Source organism: Cryptomeria japonica, chromosome 4, assembly GCF_030272615.1.
Source record: "Cryptomeria japonica chromosome 4, Sugi_1.0, whole genome shotgun sequence".
In the NCBI taxonomy this organism is placed as follows: Eukaryota; Viridiplantae; Streptophyta; class Pinopsida; order Cupressales; family Cupressaceae; genus Cryptomeria; species Cryptomeria japonica.
The window spans coordinates 367,816,041-367,843,989 of record NC_081408.1 but is presented as its reverse complement, the minus strand read 5'-3'; the positions used below and the strand labels follow the sequence as shown (position 1 = coordinate 367,843,989).

Here is a 27,949-nt window from a genome sequence, read left to right as displayed (position 1 = left end):
ACATCCATGGCTCAAAGACATTGGAATTCTCAAGGCCCATCATCCTGCTGAGAAGAGTGATGGTGTCTCCTATCTCCCATTTGAAATCGCAGTGGTACAACTTTGCCCACCTTGAGAAGGAAGGTTGTGGTTCTTGGATCCACCTATTGATGTGTCGCTTGCAATCTTTTTCCCTTTTCACATAATACTCTGCTGCACTTTCCTTGGAGATTTCCATATAAACAGGTGCAGGAGGTATTCTGAAGACCTTCTCGATTGTATCCGCATCAAGACAAATTATAGCTTCACCATCATCATTTTTGATGACTCTTGATTCCTTGTCAAAATGATGGGCGCATGCAAGAACAAACTCAGGTTCTAGGGCAGCCACCGAGAAGGAAGATGCATGATGAATATGGCTGTCCAGCAGCCGCTGCAAGTTATTATCCTGTGGATCTTCTACCCTGTTGACGAATTCTGCCATATCAACGTGCCCTATCTCCGTGTCTCTGATGCGATCCAAAGGAGAAGAAACCTGGGAAGGTGCAACCTCATTCTGATATTTGTCATATTTATATTTCATCTTCTTTGAAATTGGAGATGCCGACAAATCTGACATTGATTGTGAACCTGAAATATTGTGATGAAAACTTAAAAGGGTTAAGGCAACATCATAGTCAGCTGCAAATATGATTCTTCCTTCTCCAAATGGGTAAAACTTTGATTCTTGAATTTCACGATTTTGTGAGAGGAAGAGGGGAAATATGGGAAAATCTTGACTTTGACCAATTTTGGATCTTGGGAGAATTTTCGTAGGTATACAAGTTGGAAAGGACATACATGCAATCGGGGTTTTAAAACCCAAATACAAGTACACTTGTAAATTCGAAAATGGAGAAATGGACGAAAAATGAGATTTTGACTTGAACAAAATGTAAAGTACGGATATGGGGAACATGAATGGATAGAAATGGGAAAATCCGGGAAAGTCATTTTCATGAAAATGGGAAGAACTCTTCAACATGTAATCCGGTTTTTAAAACTCGAATTTGCAAGGGAGGGGTATTTCACACTTTTCAACTTGAAATTTTAACCAAAAATGGTTAAATTTCTTAACCGTAGGAGAAGAACGAGAATTTCCAGCGAACTTGTAATTGGGATTAAAAATCCCGAATACAAGTAAAAAAGGAAAATTTAGGGAAGAACAATGCAATTCGAAAATTGCATACCAAGGGAAGAATCCTCTCACAAAAACCGATTTTTGGGGGAAGAACAATACATAATTAAAAATGCAACTAAGAAAGAAAAACAAGAAAAGAAAAGAAAACAAAAAAAAAAAAAAAAGAAGGAAAGAAAGAAAAGAGAACATACCTTTCTTGGAAATGCAAAATGCTTCTCCAATAATGCAACAATTCTCGGAATGAAGAAGCAAAATCAATCAATAGAAGCAATCCGTAATGCCAAACACTTATCATGTTTTTGCAATAATGTCTTATATGGAAAACGTGGCAGCAAACAAGAGTAAAATGTCATGGAAAATGCTTGAATACTTCTTAACCCTCAACGCCTTGGTACTTCAAGCCAGAACGATTCATCCCTTTGAAGATTCGTGGCATCAAATGCTTCCAAAATGGGGACAAAGGAATCATGTGTTAGCTGAAAAACGTGGTATTTAATGCATCTTAGATGGATCATTAAATAGCTTAAATCTTATCCCAAACTCCACGCCTAGGTGAGAGAAGGGAAAACGATTTAGGAGAATGCAGATTTGTGGAGTGAAAAACGCCCAAAATGTGGATTGAAGGAACCACGTGTTAGCTGATTTAGCTCAAAAAACCAGTAACAATAAACCCTAAATGGCGTAAAATGTGTTTGTAAATGCATGAGAATAGGATAGAATCCTAAACGCCTTGCATCTCCAACAAATCTCCACAAAAAATCGCTTTGACATCTTCAACAAATCCGTTTTTCTCCTAAATCGGGTTTTTGGAGACAAACAACAAGTTCGAATTGCCATGAAACAATAAAAATCGGGTTTTGGGGAGGAAATAACAAGTTTGAATTTCACTTTTTCAACTTACAAGCCAAAATCGGGATTTTTTAGACAAATAGCAAGTTTAAAATTTTACTTTTTCCACTTGCCAAGCCAAAATCGGGTTTTTTGGAGAGGAATACAAGTTTTAATTACTTGTAAAAGGGAAATAAAATCCCTACAACAAGTAAGAAAGACTTGCACATATAAAATCCCTATTACATGCAAAAACCATTAAAGTAGGGTTTTTTTGACCAAACTGCAAGTTTACTTGTAGTTGAGTCAAAAAATCCCTATTTTAACTACACAAGATCGAAAAACAATAAAAAAGACAAAAACAAGAAAGAGAAATTTAAAACAAATTGCAAGTAACATCTTTTAATAAAAATGCACATGTAATAAGCTAAAAACTCCCCTACAACAACCAAAACAATGAATATCATTAAAACTTGCAGATTGAAGAAAATTCTCCACCTGCAGTCAGGGTTTTAAAACCCGAAATTGAAGGAAAGACATAGCAAACGAACCCAGAATTTGACGAAATTCGAAACGTAGTTCGAGGATAGACCGAGGATTAAGCCAGTGCAAGGATTCGTCAAAATTCTGCCTCGGGAAGCGTGGCATAGAGTAAATTTTTTCATTTTTTCACAAAAATTTCATGTAGTGGTCCTTCATTTTTGGAAACAAAAATGAGGACAACACTTTCTGCATAGATACATTACTTGCAATAGTTTCAGCATTACCAGATATTCCTTCAGATGGCTCCCTAGGTGCATCAAGTAGGGCTTTTGCATATGTTTCCAGAACAGGTAGGTCTATCTCATAACCCATCTTAGTAACCCAAATAGTTCTAGGGCTTACTGCTTCCATCCTAGTCTCATCTCTTTTAATAACAAAGCAGATTTGCTTGTCATACTTATCAACTATGCTCTGTGGTAACCTCTCTCTTGCTCTCATCTTAGTTTGAAAAGATTTAAAGTAATCTGCAATGTTCTTATCACAGTCACTGCTTGTACCGATGAAAGCTTCCTGCATCTATTTGCCTACCAGGATGTCATAACCAAAATCTTTGTGACCTATGCCGAGTATCTCTTTGGTAAAGTATAGCATTAAGCATACTAGTAGGTTCCCAAAACGGAAAGCACCTTTCTTATCACCCTTAATCTTCTTCAAATTATCAATCAGCTCATCTTTAAGCCATTCACAAACATCAATCTTAGCATTATTGTTCACCATCTCATATGCACTGTGAATACAAAGGCTAGAAACCAAATTCAGTCTATTAGCATGTGTTGCTTTACATCCAAGTATCATACTTACATATCTAACATTTATATCCTTAACATCATTGACTCTAAGTGATCTACTATTAGATGTGGCTTCGGTTAAGCTTGTCACACTCTTGTTAGGTATTTTCTTGGTTTTATCAGGTCTACTACCAGTTGAGGGTAAACCAGTAACTGCCTTAATTGCTTCCTTGGTTATCTTGCAAACAGACTCTAACCACATGAACTCTCCATGGACTCTACTCAATACAAGTCGTACAACTTCCTTTGGAATTCGGGAATTGTAATGTCCCCACCATTTTAGCATCTCAGTGGAGTTCTTAGCCTTTACATTCTCCGAAGGCTAAGTGGAGAAATAAGGAGAAATTGATTAAATTAATTTCTTATTAAGTCATTAAATAAAATAAAATAAAAAAAGGTGACTTTATATTTAATTAATTTAATTAAAAGTGACTTAAGTAATTTATTTAAATATTTTAATGTTATTATAAAGTTATAAAGTAACTTTATAATAATAAAGTCACTTTAATATTATAATGTGTGAATATGTCTTTAATCCCACATTGGCCAAGAAAGTGTTCGAGCTCTCATAAGAAAGAATAAAAAGGGACTTAAGAGCTCATTTTATATCATCCATCCAGAGAATTGATATTTGTTTGTTATGAACTTGGGAGAAGAAGCCAAGGGTTTCTGATTCAGTCAGCCATTGGAGAGCGACAATTCTTCAGTGTTGCAACCATTTGAGGTGGTGAAATATCCACTGAATTTGGCATTTCAGGAGAGCTTCATTTTGGAGTTCTATTTGGGCTTTAAAAAGAAGGGAAGACATCTAGGGTATGCAGATTTTCGAATATATATCAATTGCAGACCTACAGTTTCATTTGGCAGCCATTAAAAATCAGAATTGAAGCAATCATTTCAAGATACAATTGCTGCTACAGTACCCGCGCTACAGTAGACGCTACAGTACTCGCGCTACAGTAATCCGTGAATAGTGAAACGCTACAGTGGCGTGAATAGTGACGTGCTACAGTACTAAGAAATCAAGCATTTAATTGGCAAATTATTCGTAGCTACAGCAAGAACGTGTTTAATTGGCAGTCCATTGAAGAGTGGAGACCATCATTTGCGGCAAGCATTTTACATATCAGGTTCTCTAATTTTGCTGTCTTAAGTTTTGGAAATTACATGTTATACCTTTGTAACTATTTGGTGTGAGAATAACTAATAAAAACTTCATTATGCTGCTGCCACATAATTTCTAGTTTGCATGCCAAGTGTTTGATGATTTGTCAAGCAGCTGTAGTTGTTATTTTTAGTTACTTATATGCATCAAAATCAATTGGCATATCATTTCTATGACATTGTTAGTCAATCTTTCATGGTTAGAGGCATTCAAAACATTAATTGCAGTGTACAAGACCCAAACAATACAAACAGAAAACTCATAACAGCAAGTACAAACTTTGCAAGACAAGTGTTTGACAAAATTCCCAAGGGTAGAAATCAATGATTTAAGGGCAAAGTTAGTAAGGGTTCTTACATTGGTATCAGAGCTAAATCCTGCCATCCTGAGGGTTTAGCAATCACATGCAGCCGCCTGAGGTTGGCTCTCACAGATATTACATTCGCAGGGGAGCTTTGTTTGACAGGGAACAAGAATTTGACAGGCAGCCGGGCACCATGGGTGACAGGCAAGGGGGTAGCCCACCCAGAGGCGATAGGAATGAGGAGCAAGAAACAAGGGAATTTTTTAGAGTAATGGCTACAGGACAGCAGCAGATGGCTTAGGCCTTGCAGGCACTCACCACCATGATTGAGCGCATGAACCCACAAGACAGACAGAATCAGGAGCAAGGGGATAACAGGAGTGCAGTGGGGTCACCTAGAGCTCATAGGACTCATTCCAGGACAGCAGACAGGCCTACACGTCCTACCTTCATTAGAGATGAGCCTGAGGTAGCACCTACAGGAGAACCAGGAGAGGAGATGTTCGCAGATATCCTCATGGCTGCGAATGACGAATGAGATTTATTAACTCCACAGGTGCGAGAGAGGATGACATTCGAGAGATTTGTTAATCAGAGGAGAGAGCATTACAGGTCACTCAGACAGGATAGGAGGCCTAGAGGTCAAAATAGTGAGCTAAATAGAGTTACAGGCAAGCTTACTATGCCTACATTTGATGGGAGTGGTAAGATGACAGCTCAAGCTTGGATTCATAAGCTTGACACATTTTTGGCACTGAGGCCAATGACAGAGATTGAAGCTATCAAATACGCCACTTTGCATTTGGAGGGAGTAGCACATGATTGGTGGTACCATGGTATGGTAACACTTCAGCATAATCAGGTGATAAAGTACCAGGACTTCGTGGAAAGGTTGGTTGAAAGATTTGACAAGAAAGATCCAGAGGTTTACTTCCGGGACTTAGCACAACTGAAACAAACAAGCAACTTGGAGTATTTCATTGGTGAATTTCAGCAGTTGGCAGTCATGGTGCCAAACATTTCAGAGCGTAGATTGATAGTTCTTTTCATTGAGGGCCTATCCGAACCACTGAGAGGTTGGATAAAGGCATTTGATCCTATTTCTTTACAGGAAGCTATGAAAAAGGCAAGAAGTATGGAACATGCAGTCCCAACAAACAAATTTCAGTCCAAAGGAGCATCTTCTAGTAAGGATAACAAACCATTTTATAAAAAACCAGAGAGGACTGATTTTAAAAATGATTCTAAAGATAAAACTCCAGCACCTTTTGACAGGGAAACATTAAATGATTTGAGGAAGAAAAAATTATGTTTCTACTGTAAAGGACCCTATGATGCAAACCATGATTGTCCTCTTAGACCAAAGGGCAAAGCTAACAGAGTTATGTGGGCATACTATGAGGAATCAGAATCAGATAATTCAGACCAGCAGTCTGATATAGAGGAAATAGATGGTGAAAAAGAGGAAGACAAGGCTGAAAACTTGTCTAAAATGGAGTCCAAGGATGGGGAAGGAGATGGGCAACTTAGGGAAGCTCGTCTCACAAGTATTAGGCAGGAAGGGTCATTCCGGATGAGAGGAGTGCTTGCTGGACAGCGAGTCATAACTTTGGTTGATACAGGTGCTACTCATAATTTCATTGATGCTAGGATGGTGGAGAAGCGTGGCATACAAACAGAGGAGTTTGGGGGAATTAGAGTGAGGGTAGCTGATGGCTATGTCCTCAAATGTGATCGTAAGATCACTGGACTCCCATTGAAAGTTAATAATTATGACTTTAAGGCAGATTTCTATGTTGTGCCTATGGGAGATACAGATATAGTCCTTGGGATGAGTTGGTTGCATGATATTGGGGAGTTCACTCTTAACCTCAAGGAGATGGAGATGAGGTTTAAAGTGAATGGGAAGACACATATTCTTAAGGCAATCAGGGACCGTGATCTCAGGATGGTTTCTTTCCGGAGGATGGCTAGATTGATTTGACATGATCAGGTAGAGTGGGCAGCAGAGTGCATGTTGATGCCATCACAGGAGGGACAGCAGAAGATTGAATATCCTCCTGATATTCAGGAGCTTAGAGTTAAGCACTCTAAGGTGTTCAGTGACATTCCACCAGGTAGACCACCAGACAGGGGTATTGAGCACATCATTGAGTTAGAGGAGGGGGCTAAACCCATCATGATTACACCTTACAGGCATCCGAAGAGGTTGAAGGATGAAATTGAGAAAACCGTAAAGGAGTTACTTGCTATGGGCCACATTAGACCAAGTAAGTCTCCTTTCGCTTCTTCAGTGGTCTTAGTGAAGAAGAAGGATGGGACATTGAGGATGTGCATTGATTACAGGGTGCTTAATAGGAAGACAATTAAAAACAGGTACCCCATTCCTAGGATCGATGAGTTGATAGATGAGCTTCATGGAGCTTGCTTCTTCTTGAAGATAGATTTGAGATCAGGTTATCACCAGATTAGAGTTAGAGAGCAGGACATTGAGAAGACAGCCTTTAGATGTCATTGTGGCCATTTTGAGTTTGTAGTTATGCCATTTGGGCTAACTAACGCACCTGCTACTTTTCAGGCAACAATGAATCCGGTTTTCCATCCTCAGTTGAGGAAATTTGTTCTTGTCTTCTTCGATGATATCTTGGTGTACAGTAGATCTTGGGAGGAGCACTTGGTTCACCTTGACACGGTGTTGGATATATTGGGCAGAGAGTCCTTGTATGCAAAGGAGTCGAAGTGTGATTTGGGCATGACAGAGTTGTTGTACTTGGGTCACATCATCAGTGCAGAGGGCGTACGCATGGATCCTGAAAAGATTCGTGCCATTGTGGAGTGGCCTTCACCGATGAACCTTACACAGTTGAGGGGCTTTCTGGGATTATGTGGTTTCTACAGGAGGTTTGTGGATGGATATTCTAAGCATGCAGCACCCTTGACAGATTTGATGAGAAAGGGAGCTTTCTTGTGGACTCCTGAGGCACAGGAGTGTTTTGAGAAATTTAAAGAGTTGATGACTTCTTGTCCAGTGTTAGCATTACCAGATTTCAGCAAACCTTTTGAGCTACACTGTGATGCTTCCGGGGAGGGCATTGGAGTGGTGCTTATGCAGGAGAAGCACCCTATTGCTTATGAGAGCAGGAAATTGAGAGGGCCAGAGCGGAGCTTTAGCATTTATGATAAGGAGATGTTAGCTATTATGCATGCTTTGGCTAAATTCAGGCAATATTTGGTAGGTAGCAAATTTTCTATCAAAACCGACCATAATAGCCTAAAATACTTTTTGGGGCAGCAAGATCTCAATGATAGGCAGCAGAAGTGGGTGAGCAAGTTACAGTCCTATGACTTTGACATTACATATTTTAAGGGGACACAGAATGTAGTTGCTGATGCCTTATCACGTCGGCCCCATTTGAGCTTATTGACAGACATATCGGAGGATTGGAGACACTTGATCCTTGCAGAGTATGCAAAGGATACTTGGGCAGCTGGATTCATAGATGGGACCATTCAGGACAGCAGATACACCCTTGTGAATGAGCTCATCATTTACAAAGGGCGAATATTTTTGGTTCCAGGATCAGCAGTGAGGAGGATGGTTCTGAAATCTTTTCATGATTCACCTATGGCAGGACATCCTGGTTTCTACAAGACATACCGGCAGATTAGAGAGCGCTTCACATGGAAAGGGCTCAAAGCAGAGGTACTTCAGTATGTTAGGGAGTGTCCCACCTGCCAACAGAATAAGCAAGAACACTCCTATCCAGCCAGTTTACTTCAGCCACTTCCGATTCCTGATAGGAAGTGGGAGTGTTTGTCTATGGACTTCATCACAGGACTGCCTAGAGCCCAAGGCAGGGACTGCATATATGTGGTTGTGGATCGCCTTACGAAGTTTGCACACTTTTTTCCAATCACTGCTACATACATTGCTACGCAGGTGGCAGAGTTGTTCTTCAAGGAGATATTCAGATTACATGGCTTACCTCGGAGCATTGTGAGTGACAGGGACAGCAGGTTTATGAGTCACTTTTGGCAGGAGCTATTCAGGTTGTGTGCGACAGATCTCACTCCGAGTACTAGCTACCACCCTCAGACAGATGGTCAGACGGAGATAGTGAACAAATGGGTGGAGGGATATCTCAGAAATTATATAGCAGGGCAACAAAAGGCATGGGTAAAGTGGATTTATCTCTGTGAGTATTGCTACAATACCACTTATCACATGTCTATTCAGATGTCACCCTTTATGGCTCTGTATGGGTATGAGGCACCCAATTTTATGGATCTGCTTTTGAGTGACAGTAGAGTGCCCAGTGCAGGTGATTTGTTACAGGAGAGTCAAGACATTGTTAAGACTCTCAAGGATAATATAACTAAGGCATAGAATCAGTAGAAGCAGTATGCAGATCAGAAGAGGACTGAGCGGACTTTTGAGGTTGGAGATATGGTGTATCTTATGTTGCAGCCTTACCGTCAATCCACTCTCAAGAAGAGTGGTGCCGAGAAACTTAAGCCACAATACTATGGTCCATTTAGGATTATCAGGAAAGTGGGAGAGGTGGCTTATGAGTTAGATTTCCTGGCAGAGAGCAAGCTACACAACGTTTTTCATGTTTCACGCCTCAAGAAGGCGCTAGGACATCATATTGTGCCTTCTACAGTACTACCACCCCTGGATGATGAGGGAAAACTTGTTTTGATACCAGAGGCTATCATTGATTTCAGAGAAAGGAACTTGAGGAGACGTACCATCCGGGAATATTTGGTGAAGTGGAAGGATTTGCCAGTAGAGGATGCTACTTGGGAGAATGAGGAGATTTTGCAGCATCCGGAGTTGAAGTTGCTTGAGGACAAGCAATTTCAGGAAGGGCGGACTGTAATGTCCCCACCTTTTTAGCATCTCAGTGGAGTTCTTAGCCTTTACATTCTCCGAAGGCTAAGTGGAGAAATAAGGAGAAATTGATTAAATTAATTTCTTATTAAGTCATTAAATAAAATAAAATAAAAAAAGGTGACTTTATATTTAATTAATTTAATTAAAAGTGACTTAAGTAATTTATTTAAATATTTTAATGTTATTATAAAGTTATAAAGTAACTTTATAATAATAAAGTCACTTTAATATTATAATGTGTGAATATGTCTTTAATCCCACATTGGCCAAGAAAGTGTTCGAGCTCTCATAAGAAAGAATAAAAAGGGACTTAAGAGCTCATTTTATATCATCCATCCAGAGAATTGATATTTGTTTGTTATGAACTTGGGAGAAGAAGCCAAGGGTTTCTGATTCAGTCAGCCATTGGAGAGCGACAATTCTTCAGTGTTGCAACCATTTGAGGTGGTGAAATATCCACTGAATTTGGCATTTCAGGAGAGCTTCATTCTGGAGTCCTATTTGGGCTTTAAAAAGACGGGAAGACATCTAGGGTATGCAGATTTTCGAATATATATCAATTGCAGACCTACAGTTTCATTTGGCAGCCATTAAAAATCAGAATTGAAGCAATCATTTCAAGATACAATTGCTGCTACAGTACCCGCGCTACAATAACCGCGCTACAGTAGACGCTACAGTAACCGCGCTACAGTAGACGCTACAGTACTCGTGCTACAGTAGACGCTATAGTAATCCGTGAATAGTGAAACGCTACAGTGGCATGAATAGTGACGTGCTACAGTACTAAGAAATCAGGCATTTAATTGGCAAATTATTCGTAGCTACAACAGGAACGTGTTTAATTGGCAGTCCATTGAAGAGTGGAGACCATCATTTGCAGCAAGCATTTTACATATCAGGTTCTCTAATTTTGCTGTCATAAGTTTTGGAAATTACATGTTATACCTTTGTAACTATTTGGTGTGAGAATAACTAATAAAAACTTCATTATGCTGCTGCCACATAATTTCTAGTTTGCATGCCAAGTGTTTGATGATTTGTCAAGCAGCTGTAGTTGTTATTTTTAGTTACTTATATGCATCAAAATCAATTGGCATATCATTTCTATGACATTGTTAGTCAATCTTTCATGGTTAGAGGCATTCAAAACATTAATTGCAGTGTACAAGACCCAAAGAATACAAACAGAAAACTCATAACAGCAAGTACAGACTTTGCAAGACAAGTGTTTGACAAAATTCCCAAGGGTAGAAATCAATGATTTAAGGGCAAAGTTAGTAAGGGTTCTTACAGGAATGTCCAGTATTTCTACAAAACCTAAGTCTTCCACAATCTTATGTTCAGGTTTATCACACCTTGTTCATTGGTAATAACCTCATTGAACATTTTCTTCAAATCCTTAGTCCCTAGGTCTTCTATGTTGCAATGGATGTAGATTCTAGGGTCTTTAGCAAATGTGACACCCTTTGGAATTTTCGAAAAAGCTCTAACAGAATCATCTTGCTTTGCAATCTCAGGGATAATCTTAAACACGGGTCTATGGCGTTTGATATTTTCAACAGTGGTAGGGTTTGCAATAAACTCAAGAACAAAAGATGAAGTTGCCATTTTGATAAATACCTCTTAACTTGAAATTCTCTCAATGTCTGAAAATCACTTCGCTGCTTCGCCTTAGAATGCCCTTGCTCAATTTCGCGCTCTCTGAATGCTTGGTGAGTCGAAATGAGGGTTTTTCGGTGCTTTATAGCCAAAAAGGTTCTTTAAAACTGCATTAAATGCTCATTAGTAAGGGTTCTTACAGGAATGTCCAGTATTTCTACAAAACCTAAGTCTTCCACAATCTTATGTTCAGGTTTATCACACCTTGTTCATTGGTAATAACCTCATTGAACATTTTCTTCAAATCCTTAGTCCCTAGGTCTTCTATGTTGCAATGGATGTAGATTCTAGGGTCTTTAGCAAATGTGACACCCTTTGGAATTTTCGAAAAAGCTCTGACAGAATCATCTTGCTTTGCAATCTCAGGGATAATCTTAAACACGGGTCTATGGCGTTTGATATTTTCAACAGTGGTAGGGTTTGCAATAAACTCAAGAACAAAAGATGAAGTTGCCATTTTGATAAATACCTCTTAACTTGAAATTCTCTCAATGTCTGAAAATCACTTCGCTGCTTCGCCTTAGAATGCCCTTGCTCAATTTCGCGCTCTCTGAATGCTTGGTGAGTCGAAATGAGGGTTTTTCGGTGCTTTATAGCCAAAAAGGTTCTTTAAAACTGCATTAAATGCTCATTAGTTAAGTGAAAACTTAACATATCGGCCGGTAAAGAAGAAATGTGTCTTCTTCCCATCAACTGAGGGTAAAATACATGATTTTCAATTTTGCTGCAATACCCCCTAAGGATTATTCCTCAATCGGATGAAGAATCTCCTACCGATGGAGGGTTACTTTGTTCTACCGGTGCAGAGACAGTTTCATCAACTTTCTGATCTCCCTTCTTAATCCATTGTTTTGAAAATTCTTGCTTTATTTCATTTACCTTCACACTAGATCCTTTATTGTTTGCCGGTATGGTCTTGCTTCTACAAAATTTTGCAATAGGCCCAATCTTGTTACATGCATAACAAGTTACATTATTCCTCTGAATAGCTTTTCCATATCCTTGACCAGTTTGTGTTCTGCATTGATTAGATAAATGCCCAAATCTACCACAAACATAGCATTTCACATTCATTCTGCAATTTTTTGAATTGTGACCAACTTTATTGCATTTGGAACATTGACTGGTGGGTAAGTTTGTATTCTGATTATTTCTAAATCTGCACTGATTTGCTCTATGACCAAATTTATTGCAATTGAAACATTTCCCATTGAATTTATAAGCATTAGGTTGTCTTACCGGTTTACTATGATCTTGATTGTTTGCAGTCCCAGAACTTTCTCCATGTTCAAATCCAAGTCCAATTGTATCTCTATCAGGTTTTTGTCTTTTCAGTATGTCATCAAGTCTTTCTGAACTTTTCTTGAATTGTCTTGTGTTCATTTGTAGTGATCAACTCATTTTCAAGAATTCCAACTTGTCTCACAAGCTCATCTTTATCATGTTGCATGTGAATCAGATTTGTCTTTAGCATATCAATTTCATGACAGAGTCTTAGATTTTCATTACCTCCATCATTAAGTCTCCTAGTCAAGTCTTCTTCATTCTTCTTTCTGTTTTCAAGATCCTTACATAGCCTCATGGTTAAGTCTTGCATTTCATTTCTCATGTTAGTGTTCTCTTGCCTCAACTTCTCTGCAATATCACTAAGAGTTTCCTTTTCATCATCATGTTTCTGCATTTGCTCATGAAGTTCTTTTCTCTTATTTTGTGCTATAACCAGGTTCTCTTGAAGTCCTTTAATGAATTCCTTAGCGGTCCTCAGATCATCTTCAAGTTTGATATTCTTCAATTTTTTTGCATCAAAATCTTCAAGAGCTCCTTCCAGTTTTTTTCTTAAGTTCTCCATTTGTACCGGTTTCAGAATCTTCCTCAAGTTGTTAGGCTTTTGCAAATAGAGGACCAGGCTCTGATACCAATTGTTAGATTCAATGACAGCCCCAAAGACACTAAGAGGGGGGAGGGGTGTGAATCAGTGTCTAATCGGTTAATTGAATATTTAAACTTATTTATAACTTTGCAACCCAAAACAGTGTACTGGTAAACAAGAATTAATGTAGTAAACACAAATAACAGAGACAACATAGAACACACCATAACACAAGATATTTTAACGAGGAAACCCGGTGTGGGAAAAACCTCGGTGGGATTTGTGACCCACAATATTTACTCATTGGCCAATGAATAAATACTACTTACAATAAGGGCCTGCAGATGTAGGAAGGCCAACTGCTTGGAGCACACTTCTCAAAAGAGTCTCATTGACTACAATATGGATAATTAAATCCAATACAATGTATTGCTCAAAATAGCATCTCAAATATCTGGTTCAGTACCGGTTTAAGCTCCGTTAGATACCTTAACCAAAACCTTCGCTGTCCACTATATTACGTCATACAATAATTTCCTATTCATTACATTCTTTCATTTCTACCTCATCCAAAATGACCTATGAGATCTCATACATATAAGAGTCTATACAATATACCAAGTCGGCTTACAAATAGTTAATTACATTTACAAAACAATTCACATAAACAAAACTTTATCCCATGTCAGCCTGAGTGCCGGTATACTTCATTTCCGGTGTAATCTAGATGCCGGTGAAAGTGCCTGCCGGTGCCGGTGCTTGCCGGTGTATGATATTTGTGATGCCGGTGCATGTGTAGAAACCTGTTGCTGGTTGGTTGCCAGTTGGTTGCCATCAATGACAACATCAACTATTCTCATTAGAGTGTAGAATGCCAATAGTTTGATGGCATAAATATTATCAGATCCTCCGTAATTGTTCGCCCTTGTCAAATATGAAGACCGTATATCCAATTAACCAATGGTAGCAATATCTGCTGCTCCCACACTGCATGCTATTATCGATGATGATCGTGCTAGAGGAATCAAGGATATTATTGCTGTCACGTATATATCTGTGTATACGGCTATCTCTTCTACAACTTCGTCTCTCAGAAACTTTACGAAGTTGATTAATCAGTTCAAGAGTGGGGACATCATCGTCTCCATATATGGATTGGTTTTGAATGGGGACATGACAGCAGATTAGACCTGTAGATTAGACCTGTCTCAGATCTGAAACTTATCAAATCAGGCATATAAAAGTGAGAAATCAGACATAAATCAGGCCCGAGACACAAAATCAGATGTTTCCACGATCAGAGAATTCATTTCCAGATTTACAGAAGGTAGTAGGAAAGCATGGTTAAGTACTTTTTGCAATGTATTATTTCAAATTATGTTTGTTTCCAGGTTTGAAGCAAGTGCAATGAACATGCAAAAGAATGTGCAGAAGGTCAAAGCTTCATGGTGTGAAGGAACATCAGCTCACATACAACATCAAGATTTCACCTCGTAAGCAAACACAAGGGTCCAAGGAAGACATTGCAACATTTCAAGCCTCAAGCTCATACAAGGCAGCTGATGGGATCATCCTAAAGGATTTCACAAGATCACACAAAGGAGTAAGATCAATGCATTCAAGGCAACAGGGAAGGATCAAGCATAAGCATCACAAGGTCTACATCAAATGGAACACTAAGGAGGAATTCCCAAACAAGAGAGGAAAGGTGAAATGATCAAGAAAAGATGTGCCTCATTTATTTATGATTACAACTTGTGATGAGTTACAAAGAACAATCTGAGGTGGCGCCCAATCATCACTTATCCAATCACATCTAATCAAGCTAAGGTGTCCAGATTCAATGTACCGAGTTCATCCATCATAGAGGATAATTACCACACATGTGCATTAAGTTTGATGCACCCACCTTTATTATCTATTGGGCAAAAATTCAAAGGACGTGTCCCATCAAATGTAATTTTATCATTGGTCAAGCATTAAATGCTTTGTAATGGGTGTAACGAACCCTAATTAGGGTTTCTATTTCTCGATCTTGGCCATTGATTGTGAATCAATCTGAGCCACTCAATTGTAATACGAGCACTATATAAGGCTCCACTCTTTCATTTGTAAAAGTCAATAGATAATAGTGGTAGAAAGTAGCAAGCCAATAGCTAGAGTAGAGTAGGAAGGAAAGGCAAAGATTGTTGCTAAGATATTGTTCTAAGAAGCATGTAAACTTCGTTGAAGATATGGTGAAATTCATATGTTGATTTTTGCATGGTCTCTACTTCTCATTTTGTTTTCATGTTGTTAAGATGAATGGAAGAACTTTGTGCATGATCAATGGTCAAATTCATACATCCATACTACTAGCACCTTGCCAATGGTAAAGTGTCTTGTATAGTCACTAGATCCATCTTAGCTAAGCTTAACTTCAATTACTACTCCTTCATTGATATGCATCAACTTAATGGTGTCTATGCTTGTGGTAGTGATTTGAAAATGATAAAGCTATCCTTAGAAGATCGCACTAGCCTTGTGGAAATGTTTGTTGCATGTCAAAGCAAATCTTAGTTGAATTTCATCAAAGATTGTCCATTGCTCTTACATTCCTAGAGTTAGAATAGCTTCCTAACCCTCATCCTTTTTCCGTTTTTTTTCAAATTAAGTTAATTTCCATGTTCCAACGACATTCAAAGCATTCAAGCATTCAATGTAAGTCCACCTTGTGATTCCAAAAATATCACATCAAACAACTGAGTCTATCCAAGAGCATGCCAAGTCCCGACATTCAAGAACCTTGGAATCGTCCCATTTGATCATGTAGCTTAGCATTTGGGGAGTCTTTGTTCAAGAGAGGATAGAATATTTAATATTTTATTCTGTGTTGCATAGTGCATAAAAGCACCATCAATAGGACCCTATCCAATATACCACAAAACTAGGTGACTTTAAAAAACCTGGAAACATAGATCCTAAAACCCTAAGGCTTGAATTATCACTGGGCACTATCTGCTACCTTGCATAACCAAGGAGGAACAAAAGTTTGGCTTCATATAGACTAAACCAAGGTTATATTTGATGTCTAAACCAAGGTTGCAAAACTCGCCAAAAACTCGCAGAACTCGTGAGCCAATTTGTTAGGCTCACTTGTCGACAATTTTTTGTACAACTCATGGAGATTTTTGCTTAAAAAACTTGTCCAAGTTCATATGATTTAGTTTTTCATGCTTGTAGTTAAAAAAAAACGATTTTCATTGGTGGTGAAGTAGAAATGTTTCTAACTCCCCATTGTCTTCAAGTTAGATTCAATCTTCCATCAAGAATATATAAATGAAATATAACATTTAAGTATACGTCATATTTTAAATTATATTTCATGCATATATTGGCAGGATGTTTAAGAGTGTTTTTAGATCTCTAGGAGTTATAATGCAAATTCTAGGTTTTAGAATATCTTATAAATTTTTAGACAGTCAAATTTCAGTAATCAACAAGCTCCTATCAACATTCTCTTTCTTTCTCTATCTCTATCTTTATCTCCCTCGAACTCTAAACCTATCTCTCTCCCAATCACTTTGCCTCTATCTCCTCTCTCCTCTCTCACCCAAGATCTAGACCTATTTCTCTATCTCTATCTCACTATCCTCTCTCCCCCAAGATCTAGACCTATTTCTCTACCTCTCTCTCTCATCCTCAAACCCCCATGGGGTGCTACCCTCAACCTTGTTTTGGTGTTGCCCCCAACCCCCCATCAAATGCCATTATCACACTACTTGCCAAAAATATTTTTAGATGGGTCAACTTCTACATATGACATGGCTAATGGAAGTGGCATTGCAACTCATTTAGGGTTGAACTTGTTTTCAAGTCTATGATATGCATCCAACTCTAATTTTGATTTATATATGATGAAAATTAGTAATATGCTCAACAAATTTAGTAATATGTGTGTTTACGAAGATTATTTTTAAAAATTTGTGTATTTTAAAATGTTCAATAAATTTCTCAAGTTATTGCCAACTTTCTCCCAAGTTTTTTGGCGAGTCTTGAATTTTAAAAAATTTTGGGCCACGAGTCATTGTTGAGTCTAAGTATTTCAACTATGGTCTAAACTATAAATAAAATGCCTTAATTTCATAGTTTGTTACCTATCTTATTCTTCATTGATGAAGTGATATGACAATTCAATGCCTTGGGTTGGCTACAAGTTCATGATTTGGAGCATCCTTTCGTAGCCTTGGCTTGGAGAGGTTGAACATAAATGAGAGAGAATGGAAAACCACTCCACAAAAATCCCAACCACTATGCAGAGGTATTCCAACACCAATAAGCACAATTTGCAGAACTTCATCTAGATTTCCAAGGAAGTTCTTTATAAGTGCCTATGCGAGGGTCTTGACGATGTCTTTTGATTCCCAAGATCCAAAAAAGAAACAATGAACGAGGAGGAGATATCAATGTTGACTCTATACTTGTTTGCTTCCATGAAGTTGTCCCCCAACACCCATTTGATAGCCATAATATGAGCCCATGGTGTGTTTTGAAGACTGCCTTCATCCTTTTGTCTAAAGGTTCCTCCAAGAAAACCATTTGATGGTGGGAGCAAACCAGATGAATTGGGGTATCCATTGCCAAAAAGTTTGAATTGCTAGCTTGCTGAATGCAAAATACACCAAATAATCCTTATTTAATGTTTAGGCCTATCCACAACTATTTCAAATGTCTTTGGGAGGCCACTGGTGTGAAATAATGATAACTTTACTTCCAAATTCATCTTGCTAGCTTATGTGAGATCATATTTGCACGAGCAATGAATGTTTGTGTACTCGTTAAGGCACATTGAACTTGGCCATAACATCGTGACATGGTATTATAGATCTCTTCAATATTGTCAATTGCCATATTGGCAAGGGAGTCCACCTCTTTGTTTGCCCACGGTAAAAATGATTTGCACTATATTCATCCCAATGTGACATGATTATTTTGGCCCCTTTGAATAGGGATATGAATTTCCAATTCCGTAATGAGTTAGTTCTTACGGCATTGATCACAACGGATGAATCACCCTCTATCTCTAATTTAGATATGCTAAGTTACTAGCATAGCTGAAGACCAAGGATTGATACCTAGATTTTTGCCTCATTGTTTGTCCCCTTAGCTAGTAGTCTAGGTGCGCAACTGATTATTTGTCTATTCCAATCTTGAATAAGGCAATCGGCCTAAGATATGTTTGAGTTTCCTCTTGAAGTTCCATCAAAGTTCAATTTATACCAACTGAACTAAGGTCTTTTCCACTTGGCTTCTTTTTGTTCAAGTCTAGTATAAACACCATTAGCCCCTTCAATAGGGGAAGAATTAATTTATTTTATTTACATTGTTTACTTTGTTTTTATTTTTATATGAAGATTTATTTATATATTTAGTTATAAATTATTTTATAGTTTTTAATGTTTTTTTTTTGGGAAGCACTGCCATAGGGGGCAGCTCCCTTCTATTGATAAAAAAGGTTACAAAACAGAGTGCATGATGTGCATTAATCCTTCTACAACATCATGAATCCTTTCAAGTTGTTGGGGGTAGGAAGAGGGGGGGAGGAGGGGGGAGCAGGGGTAGGAAGAGGGGAGCAGGGGCGGGAACAAATCCCCAAATAGGCTAATATAGTTAATGAAACTACCCAATTCTCTCTTTTCAATCCCTTCTTTGTAGAGATGTAGAGCTAGGTTTGTGATTTGCTTATTGTTGATTGCCGCTACACAAATCCCCAAACAATCTAATATAGTTACTAAACTACCTAACTCTCTCTTTTCAATCCCTTCTCTGTAGATAGTGTCTGCTCTATGATTTTCTTATTGTTGATTGCCGCTATATTGAAAGCACCATGCTACCAACAATCAACCTGTAATAGGGGGACTCCTCAATACAAATTGATTTTCTTTGATTTGTCTCCTTGTTGTTGCTCTACACTAAGTGGTGTACTTAACTAGCTCTTTAGGTTTGCTTGGAAATATGTTGTACATGGACCAACACTTGGGTCAATTATTTGCACTAGATGTTAGAAGCTATACCATGGAGGCATAAATCGCCTCAAATACCATCTTGCAAGCACTACTCATCATGATGCCAAGCACTATCCCAACACCACAAAAGAGATAAAGAAAGAGATGAATGCACACTTTGCATTGGCAAAAGAGAAAAAATTACAAAGGGAGAAGACAAGGGTAGCCATAATAGTGTCCATAGCTAGTGGTCATGGTCCTCAAATGCATGCAAAAGTAGATGAAGAAACAACATTTGAAGGCATAGTGGGCTCCTTTCGTGGTCCACGCATACGGAACACATCGACATCCACTTCATGTACTTCAATTAGAGCACCTATAGGCACACCACATAGCCTTTTTGTACCCATTAACGTAAATGGAGCACAACTGTCATTGGCAACAAGAGGATGGAATAGGGAAGTGCATCAAACAGATAAGGAATGTGTCGATATGTGGTACTTGAACAATTCTTCCTTAAATGTAGTGAGCAGTCTTTATTGGGAGAACTTCATAGTGGGCACCTTCTTAGAAAGACTTGAGTGGGAAGTTGCTCATGAATTCAATTGAAGAGGCAAAGTTAGTAGTGGAGGAACAAAAAAAGCAATGGCACAAGTATGGCTGCACTATTCTTTCCTATGGGTCAACAAATGAAAAGAACTTCACCAATATCAACTTTTTGGTAGCTTCAAACGGTGACTTAATTTATTATTTTCAGCGAATTTGTCTAACAAAGTAAAAATACAAAAATATTGAGTTTAATGTTGAAGGAAATTGTCATGGAGGAGGGCATAGAGAATGTAGTTCAAATCATAATTGATAATGCAACAACATATGTGGCAGCTTGGAGATTGCTCAAACAAAGGCATAGGTCACTCTTTTGGACCACTTGTGTAGCACATTGCCTTGACCTTCTTTTGGAGGACATACACAAACTTGATTGGGTGAGACCTTCAATTCTTCATTTGATGAGCAATCACATCAAAGAGGAGTTAGGGATCAAGTGTTACTAGGTTTACGTTGATTTTATCAACATTGCCAAGCATTATTGGTTTATTAACTTCCTCGAAACACATATTTGTGAGTCAAGCACGACTTCATTCATCATATTCAAAGAGGCCTAAAGGAGAGGGTTGCAAGGATGGTCTGTGATAATCTTTTTGCACAAAGAGTTATGGATATTGTGAAGATAAGCTCAAAACTTAAGTTTTAAATTCAAATTGAATATTTTATTTATTAATTTTAATCTTTCATTATAAATTTGTTACCTTAATCATTTTGTATTTGTAAATTGTAGGTGTTGGTGTCCTTGTTTACAGTTATCCATTTGGTAGATGGGGATCAAAACCCAATGGGGTACATTTGTCAACGTTAGAGTCACTAATTGACTCAATCCTCCAGGATCACCAACAAAACCAAAAAGATGCCTTCCACAAGGGAGTACCAAGAGCAAAATAATGCTTGATCATGGGCATAATGGATTAGATTGAACTGGATACATGTAGAGAGCCACCCCAATTTGTTTTTCTGATTCTGATTTTTTTGTTTTTTTGGATGCTTGTTGAATTTTTTTGTGTTTAATGGTTTTCTGTTTTTTTTATAAAACTTTTTGAAGGTTTTTGCTGAGTTTTGACAATGAGTTGGAAAAAACAACAATGGAGTATCCTGCAAAATTATTAGAACAACAACTACACACAACCAATGAGGAAAATTATAAACTTTATTGCAAAGAATTACACATACCCCAACAACTGGTACAGGTCTGATTTATTGTCTGATCTATATTTTCAGACTGTTATACAGTCTGATCTGCTGCAAACAGTGGCTGGAAACCCCCAACAACTGGTACAGATCTGCAAATAATTGCGACATGGTTGCATTTGACTTGCAGAGCTCGATTTTCTACTTCGAAGCACTCTCCTATGGTCTGATCTGTAATCTCAGACCTGCAACATGTCTGATCAGCACTATGGTGGCCTCCCAAAGCCTATGTTGAAGCTGGAGTTTTCTGCAAATTGGCCCTAGAATGGTATGACTAGCTGTACAAAGAGTAGGACTAGCTGGTATGACTAGAATGGTATAATGACTTTATTAAAAGGCAATTATTTAATTAAATTGAAATATTAAAGTTATCACTTTGATATCCAAATTTATTCTGGAACTAACCCCTGATCACCTCCAATTGAAATCTGATGAAGCCACCGATACCCAGGGTGATGTTAAAATGTAGTTAGCCAATTGCTAGCCTCACCTAAAAAATAGGGATTCTCCCAAAAAAAAGGGAAATGTCTTTGATCACCTGAAATTGCTCTAGCTCCCTGCCAATCTCCCTGACCTCCTGAAGGTCAATAGGTGAACTACCAGTCTTCTCCTAAAAAATAGGAACCTCCCTAAAAATAGGAGACAGCCCTCGACCAATTGAAAATGCTCAATAGGGTCTTTTGCTATGCTCCATAGGCTCCTAGTGATCTCCGAGTGAATTGCTAGTCACTCCCTAAAAAATAGGAGCCCTTCCTAAAAATTAGGAAACTAGCTCCGAGCTCTGGAAATTCCTCATAGACATCCCCAAAGTCTCTTGACCCCTCTGAATAGGTCCCTTGTCCACTACATTAGCCTACGGGAACCCCTATTGATAGGCTAAACCTGCTATAGCACACATCTGCCTTAGGAAGGAGACATTCAAATACATCACAAAATGTATATGATGCCTTCCTTATATAGGCAAGGTTGATAAATTAGGATCATACAAGATCATGACATGTGTCTTAATCCTATGCAAGTAGAAACTAACTTGATAATTATTAAATGACCTAGGACTCAAGAATTAAATGCCAAAAGCTAAGATAGATCTAATTGACAAATAAGACTTCTAGAAAGATTCCTAGGACCTAAGTAAATTAAACATTTGAATACGATCCACTAGTGAAATAGTTAGGTAAATACCTTATTCACACGAACAACTCCACTTAATTGCAACTTAGGGAGTAGTAGAAATATGAAAATGATGCAAAGATGATTATGGTTATGAGTCCCAACTGCTAGGCCATGTTAGATACCCATTTACAAATGCAATCTCTCACAAATGGATAAAAGGAGAAAACCCAATGGGACAAAACTCCTTTCCGAAAGAGAGAAAAGATACAAACCTAAACAAGTAATGAAAGAGTAACGAATGGAGGACACAATGATATCCCCCAAGGATTACTACCATCACAAATATACAATCAATTATCCCTCCATAGGAAGGAAAGAGGGAGATTATGTAGTCCCCCCACAATGTATAATGTCCTGCAGAAATGGTAAGTGTTTGAAGACAAAACATTATTCAATGCCTACAAACAATGTTTTCCCCTTTGGGAATAAGATAGGCAAGGTACAAATTCAGGAATTCCTCTCATTCCAGATAGGAATTGTTGGGAAAAAGAATACAAATGTATGATGATTGTGTCTTTGAAATATGGTCATGTGTTGCCAAAAGTCCTTTGTAGATGATGTCACAATCAATTTAGGTACATGCCCAATAAAAATAGAAGGTGACAAAACAAGATCAAGTACTAGCTCATGTTGAACTACATCTAAAGAGAAGGATGATGAAACAACATTTGTGCCATGATTGTCCTCAAATACTAGAGATAACCCCTCAAATTTGTCCTCCAAATCTGAAATGTGAGATTCCACAAACAAGTCTAATATACCTATCAAATAATCATCCCACAAAGATGAATCTGAAAGACTATGATTTACTTGTTGCAAAGAATCATTGGAAGCTCTCAATGAATTAGAAATAGAAAATGGATTGAAAATCTCAATTGGAGAAATGGGAGCTACAAGAGAGGTCTCTGGATAATTAAGACGTTCGAGTGCTGCATCATATATTCAAGATCCTCTAATGTATCATCATCAATTAAAATGAGGCAATCTGATGTAGGATCATCTAAGAATCGATGATTATGTGAATCTCCATATATCTCCAAAATGTTTGTCCAATCTGTGGGGGTGCACTTGATTCCTACGATCACAAAACAACTTTTATATGCCATTATGGTAACTGTGAGTTTCTAGTCATGCCTTTCAATTTGACTACTGTACCTACCACTTTCTAATCTTGTATGAATTGGGTATTCATTAAGCAATTGAGAATTTTTTTACTAGTGTTCTTTGATGCCATTCTTATCTACAACACTTGGGAAGATCACTTGAGGCACCTAGATGAGGTACTTGGCATTCTTGAGAAGCCATATTTTTTTGCCAAGGCATCAAGTGTGAGTTTAAGATAATGGAGATTTTGCACTCAAGGCATATCATCAGTGCCCAAGGTGATTAGAAGGATTACCAAAAAATACAAGCAATCCTAGATAGGCCCTCTTCAAATACATTGGCACAATTGAAACGTTTCTTTGGCCTTTGCAAATACTACAGGAGGTTTGATAAGGGTTTCTCATAGTTAGTTGTGCCTTTGCCAAATTTGACAAAGAAAGGATCTTTTTCATGGTCAAGTTTGGTGCAACAATCTTTTGCCAAGCTCATGCTTCGTGTTAGTTGTTCCTAATTTCTCACTTCCTTTTGTATTAAAGTGTGATGATTCACGAGAAGGGATTGAGGGCAATTTTGATGCAAAATGGCCATCCCATGCCATTTGAGAGTTGGAATCTCATAGAGATGGAAAGGGGATTCTTTGTCTATGATAAGGATAAGGGTTTTCTTGGAAGGGGCTCAAAGGAGATCTGATTGGAAGGGAATATTGTCAAAATTCATGAGGAATTATCGTTGTCCTTATCATGAGATCTGATTAGAAGGGAATATTGTCAAAATTGAGAAGGTATTATTGTTGTTTAGCTATTAAATGGTCATGCCATCCTTGTTGCCATCATACAATATAGATCCAGCGGCCGTACAACCTAATTTTTTCCTTGGTCATTACTGCTTGAGAAGATCTGCATTTGTACAATGCTATAACACTTGTGAGTGGTTAGCTCGGTCATTATTACATTTTAAAATTTTTGTATAAGGGTTTGCTGATTTAAATATTCAAACGACTGCTTGTAATTGCTTTCCAATTCAGCAAATCACATTTTTTGTAAATTTTCCAGCAGCTACAACTAATTAAAAATCAAATATGAAGGTTTCATGATCATCACTCAATTTAGTATTGTTGCTATTTGATATTCTTGTGTATGTTGTATTGTGCATGGGAAGGAACCATCAAAAACTACATGTTTGATTAAAAATTTGAAAGGGAATATAATAGACATGATAAGTTTGGACCCTTTTATAGGTGGAGTTGCTCAACCTAAGCCTTACTCTTGCCCACGAGTTGCATTGTAGATGTTGAAGGATAGGGAGTTGGCATGTCATTTGGAGTTGGAAGATAGGGTGTTTGCAACCTTACTGCTGATATATAGTTAAATTTTGATTCGGGCTTAGGTTTCTTCCTTTGTCCACCTTCTTTTTGTCTATTGATAGCTAATATCTCTATGATGTATGTATTTTGATCCTCTTTCTTGGTGAGGGCCCCTATAGATTCCCCATTATATCATCAAAAAACTTTAAAATACCAATACTATAACCCTTCAAGAAAAATATCGAGGTATCGTTGTGCGTAATGCACACACACCCCTTGCTTTGCAAGGAACCCCCATGTTTGGTGTTTTCTCGTGAAGATAGAGAGCGAAATCTCAATGCGTGGGAATATGAAGTCAATGGATATTTATGCTGATGCTTCCATTATCACCCTCATAAGTTCAATGCCAAATACACAGGTGTTGTAGCAAACCTTAGTCAACAAATCCATTGTAGAATCTCTCTGAGATGCATAGATTACGGCTTAGGGTTCAATATGCTACAAAGATAGGGGATGCAAGATATCCAAATCCTTCCCACTGGGGACAAGTTTGCTTCATATCCACACCTAATAGCTGAAAAGAACTCAGACTATCAGCAGTTTACTCATTGTGGGTGTGATCCATCTTTTTTTTTATTAAGTCTGAATGCTAGCATCATCCCCTTTGCCAACCACAATCTTACAACTAGAACACTTCTCCAATCAGAAAAAACACTCAAGGCAAGCAATAGGATATTATGCAACAAATTCCCGTACAAGGTGTGACACATCATCTCATCAATTATTTTATCCTCAAAGACCTTTGTTTAAGACTAGGCCTTCTGAGTGCATCAGGAAGGAAAGGCTCCTAAATGGAACCCTGAATGGACTGAACCACATCGGCTCATACAGAAGAGATCATTACTCTGTGCAAATCCAAAAGAACGGGGAGAAACAAGTATAGATTATTGTGTTGAATGGTATGTCAAGTGGAAAGGTTAAGGTTATGATCAATGCACGTAGGAACTAGAAAGTACAGACATCCTAACTTCAAATTCAGCTAAGGATCTAATGAGGGCATTTGAAATTTGCTCAGAAGAAGCACAACATCTCTCAACTTGCCTAAAGGTCCCGAAAATTGAATGAGGAGGCAAAAAATGTAAGTGTCAAAATAAATCATGCTCAAAAGACCAAATTTGGCCAAAATGACAAAAGCAAAGGCCAAAATACAAGTTTGGCAAAGGCTCTCAAAATCGGCCTCCAAGCCAAAAATAACAAAACCTCCAAACAGAAATTGAATAGAAGTCTTCAAAACCAAAATCATGCGAAATCCCCATGGGACGAAAGTATCAAGATGAGTATTCTTGCAAATTCGTTTGAAAGCCTGAAGTTATAGGGTGAATTCATTTTACCATCGCGACAAGAGTCTAAGTTCACAATTTTGCTTCAATGGCCGAAATTTTGGTAAACTCCAAGTTCGCGCAATAAGTCCTCTAAGGCCGAAAAGGTTAAAAAGCCTTCAAATCGTGCATATAGGCTTCAAAAGGCAGAAACGCTCGAAAGGGCCTAAAATCACGCACTTCAAGCATTTAAGCCGAAATTTCTAATCTCACAAAATCCACTCATCATCTAAAATTGACAGAAAGTATTAAATCGTGCAATATAACCTTGGAGGCTGAAAATCAAAAGATTCTAAGTCGCGTGATATCATCAAGTTTGCGAAAACTTGAAGCAAGGAGTCTCATAACGCCGAAAACGGAAGAAGAAACCAAAGGGACCAAATCCACATTTTGACCCTTCAGCTCGAACTTCCTAGTATCATAAGATGAATGAAGGAGTTCAAGCTCACAAAATCGCGAACTAGGCCGAAAAGCCCAATTGGTGAAAATCACATGTTTTCCTCTAAATGGCCGAGCTCGTGAGATCAATATGGAGACGTTAAGCCAACTCGCCCAAAAGGGATCATTTGCCCGAAAGTCGTGCTCAATGAGCCTCAAGTCAAGAGCTTAAAACATGAAATTCGGGCTCTAGAGCCGAAATGAAGGAGAAACAACACAGTTAGCACAAATCCTCCATAAGCCGAAAAACACAAAGGCCCCGAAAATCACGAAACCCATAGGCCCGAGTTTGACAAAGAGACCTAAGTCGCGAAAAGCAGAGCTTCAACCCAAAAATCAAAAAGATTTCAAATTCGGGTTATAGGCCGAAAAGAGGTAAATGCTTTAAAATTGTGTAAACAACACTCATGGGCCAAAAATCAAAAGGCCGAAAAGGATGAGGGAGGGGCATTTAATCATAAAGCTAATCACACATTTCCCTTAGAGAGCCTGAATTTGGCATGTAATTTAGGCATTTGAACATTTCTCACACTTTCCTTCCAAAGTCCGAATCGGCAAACACCAAGAAGAGCTAGATAAAATCGCACATTCTGGCATATGCTATATTTCGTGAGGAAATTTAAAAAAAAAGGCAAGGGGATCGACCAAGTGAGAACTCATGCATTTTAATCCAAAAACCTTAATTTCGCAAGGGGAGATTTTAAATTGAAACACCTTTTGTCTTCATCAAGGGACGTTTAAAATTTGATATTTGTTAAATTAATTTATTTAATTTTTCAAATTGATTGATTAAAAGTGAAATTGATTGTTTGTAGAGCAAAGCCCAGAAGCTAAGGCGTCAACCTGAAACGTCAAGGAGCCTTGATCGCGAGCGAAGCTGGAGAAGAAGATGCAGGAGCACGAGATCGGAACCAAGCATTGGGATGTGTGCCACTACCTGAACCACAAAATTGAGGACCATCAACGAGATTGAAGACAAAGAACACACAAAATGTCCAATTATGCATTCTCAAGAAATGCACAGTTGGATTTAATTCTAGAAATTCAGTTTGGAAAACTGAAATTGTTTAAATGTAAGGCTGCCTGTGGGTCTTGCTCAAGATATTTTGAAATAAAGTGGAACACAGGTCAGTAATGTTCAACTACTGGATAGCCCCAAATTGACGCCAAACAGTTGTAGGCAGTTGAGATAGTGGTTGGGTAGATAACTGATAATTGAGTGGGCATGGGTTAAAGCTGCTAGCTTCTAGAAGGCAGATCAGGGCCCTTGGATACAGTCCATCTTGGCCATCAATTCAAATTGTAAATTCTATAAAAGGTAGAGGCCTTTCTTTTGTAAAGGGTTAGATAGTTAGACTCTAGTTAGGCTGTTAGATTTCAGTTAGAATAGGTTAGAGTTTTGTAGAAGGTTAAGTTTTAGGAGTAGCATAGAGATGCTGCAGAAATTGTTGTAATAGGCAGCTAGAATCAATATAATGGACATTGATTTGGTGTTTATTGTCTTAGTTTTAGTCTGTTTGCATGGTTTCTTTTAGCAATTTAGATAGATCTT

The 27,949-nt window shown here is 38.1% G+C and overlaps 1 protein-coding gene across 1 annotated transcript in view; it reads right to left on the bottom strand.

The window, feature by feature from the left end:
- LOC131047136 (uncharacterized) overlaps positions 1 to 27,949 on the bottom strand; it is a 335,367-nt gene that overhangs the window by 48,361 nt on the left and 259,057 nt on the right. The gene's annotated exons all lie outside the window — the stretch shown is intronic.